The following is a 2,500-nucleotide window of genomic DNA, read 5'->3' on the forward strand; positions in this document are numbered from 1 at the left end:
AAGTTTCAGCTTTGCAACCATACTCCCCCCGGAGTCCAAAATCTTTGGTTTCCCGGAAGCTGCCCGCCGAGCCATTGTAGTAACGTCGGCGGATCGCTAGATGACATATTTACGGTTAGAACTAGGGCGGTATCTAATCGCCTTCGAACCTCTAACTTTCGTTCTTGATTGATGAAAACACCTTTGGCAAATGCTTTCGCTGATGTTCGTCTTGCGACGATCCAAGAATTTCACCTCTAACGTCGCAATACGAATGCCCCCAGTTATCCCTATTAATCATTACCTCGGAGTTCTGAAAACCAACAAAATAGAACCGAGATCATATTCTATTATTCCATGCACGAAATATTCAAGCGGCATTTTGAGCCCGCTTTGAGCACTCTAATTTGTTCAAAGTAAAATTGTCGGCCCACCTCGACACTCACCGAAGAGCACCGCGATAGGATTTTGATATTGAACCGGCGTTTTACCGCCGGCTCACCGACGATATGCTCCGCAGACGTGTCAGTATCACCGCGGATGCGGTGCACCGACAGCGCGGCGCACAAATGCAACTACGAGCTTTTTAACCGCAACAATTTTAGTATACGCTATTGGAGCTGGAATTACCGCGGCTGCTGGCACCAGACTTGCCCGCCAATTGTTCCTCGTTAAAATATTTAAAGTGTACTCATTCCGATTACGAGGCCTCGTAAGAGTCCCGTATCGTTATTTTTCGTCACTACCTCCCCGTGCCGGGAGTGGGTAATTTGCGCGCCTGCTGCCTTCCTTGGATGTGGTAGCCGTTTCTCAGGCTCCCTCTCCGGAATCGAACCCTGATTCCCCGTTACCCGTGACAACCATGGTAGTCGCAGAAACTACCATCGAAAGTTGATAAGGCAGACATTTGAAAGATGCGTCGCCGGTACTGGACCGTGCGATCGGCAAAAGTTATCCAGATTCATCAAAATTAACGACTTCGGACGCATGGCCCTCCGCCGATTGGTTTTGATCTAATAAAAGCACTCATCCCATCACTGGTCAGAGTTCTGATTGCATGTATTAGCTCTAGAATTACCACAGTTATCCAAGTAACTGAGTAAGATCTAAGGAACCAAAACTGATATATTGAGCCATTCGCGGTATCGCCTTAATACGGCTTGCACTGAGACATGCATGGCTTAATCTTTGAGACAAGCATATAACTACTGGCAGGATCAACCAGGGAGCTGCTTACGCAAACGACACGCCTACACCGCGGTCACGCGGCTTCGGCGAGCCGCTGGCTCGGCGGCGTCGAGGGGCGCGCGCTTGCGCGCGCGCCTTCTCGACACGCGTGAACGTAACGCGTCGAATTTGCACGCGACGCGACGTTCGCGCTTCATATCGATAGACTAACTTTGACCGGTCTACGAGCGGCCGTCCCGTCACGATCTCGCAACGAGGTGATGTACAACGATGCTCGACCACTGTGAGGGACATAAAACTGCAACGAACACGACCCCGCGGGCGGGAATCGATGTTGTGACAATTTGAAAATTGAACATTCATCTAAACGCAACTTCTCAATTTTTATTCAATACGTTATTGTAAACATATTAAAACTCGGCTGGCAATTACATGCGCACACACACGCATGATTCGCACTAGATACGATCAACGCCCGGAGCTTGAGGGATAAATTCCAACACGACGCTGCGCACACCGTTTCGACGATGGGCGCGTGTGCGTCCTCTTTTATACATTCTTTACATATACGGTCGCCGTGGCGACCGCGCACGTGTCGAACACGCTAGGCGCCCTGCGTTGAGGTGTGCCTAGAAGCGTATTCTTTTAACATCACAGATAACACCGGGGGAGACGGTCCCAAATCTTGGTCGATTGGTAACATCACCATACGGTCTGCGAACGCGGTGCTATAATATAATTTTATATTATATTATATAAAATATGAGGAGGAGTAGTATGTATATTCTTTGTTATTTTGTGTTGACACAAGAGAGATATATAAAATGTACTATACACCACACACACAGAGAGAGAGAGAGCTGGGAAAGATCTCGGCGGTCTCGCATTCGAAATACGAATTTGATATAATTTCCTCCGAAAATCCATACCCATATCTATATCATCCATGCGCGAATATATGTATATAATATTCTCACACTTCGCACAAACACAAAAACAAGAACACATTCTATTCTCTCTCGTCCGTCGTTCGTGTCTATTTGAGACGAACGACGCGCGGCAACGAGAACGAGTCGACGCTGTGCGCACGACTGTTTCGCTCCACATCTATACCGAGAGCAATAGTCCGCGTCGGCATTGGAGCGGACGTCGAATGTTTCTCGTAGAGCGAGCGAGAGAGAGACGATTTTTCATTTTATTATGTATGTGTATTGGCGTGCAGTAGTAGCACGTAGTAGTACTAGTAGTAGTAGTAAAAAAATATTATTATTTATTTTATTGACTGATATGATTTTGTTTGTTTTCTTTTTTTTGAATAGACATTTGTATTGAT

General features: G+C 46.9%; 1 non-coding gene across 1 annotated transcript in view; it reads right to left on the reverse strand.

Moving 5' to 3' along the window:
- The window catches only part of LOC123718261, a 1,906-nt gene extending 699 nt beyond the window's left edge, over nucleotides 1-1,207 (reverse strand). The window contains exon 1 of the ribosomal RNA XR_006754962.1: nucleotides 1-1,207. This exon is cut by the window's left edge and continues 699 nt beyond it. This is a non-coding gene — a ribosomal RNA (small subunit ribosomal RNA).
- Between the last annotated feature and the right edge of the window lie 1,293 nt (nucleotides 1,208-2,500).

Source organism: Pieris brassicae, chromosome 14 (genome assembly GCF_905147105.1).
Source record: "Pieris brassicae chromosome 14, ilPieBrab1.1, whole genome shotgun sequence".
NCBI classification, from domain to species: Eukaryota; Metazoa; Arthropoda; class Insecta; order Lepidoptera; family Pieridae; genus Pieris; species Pieris brassicae.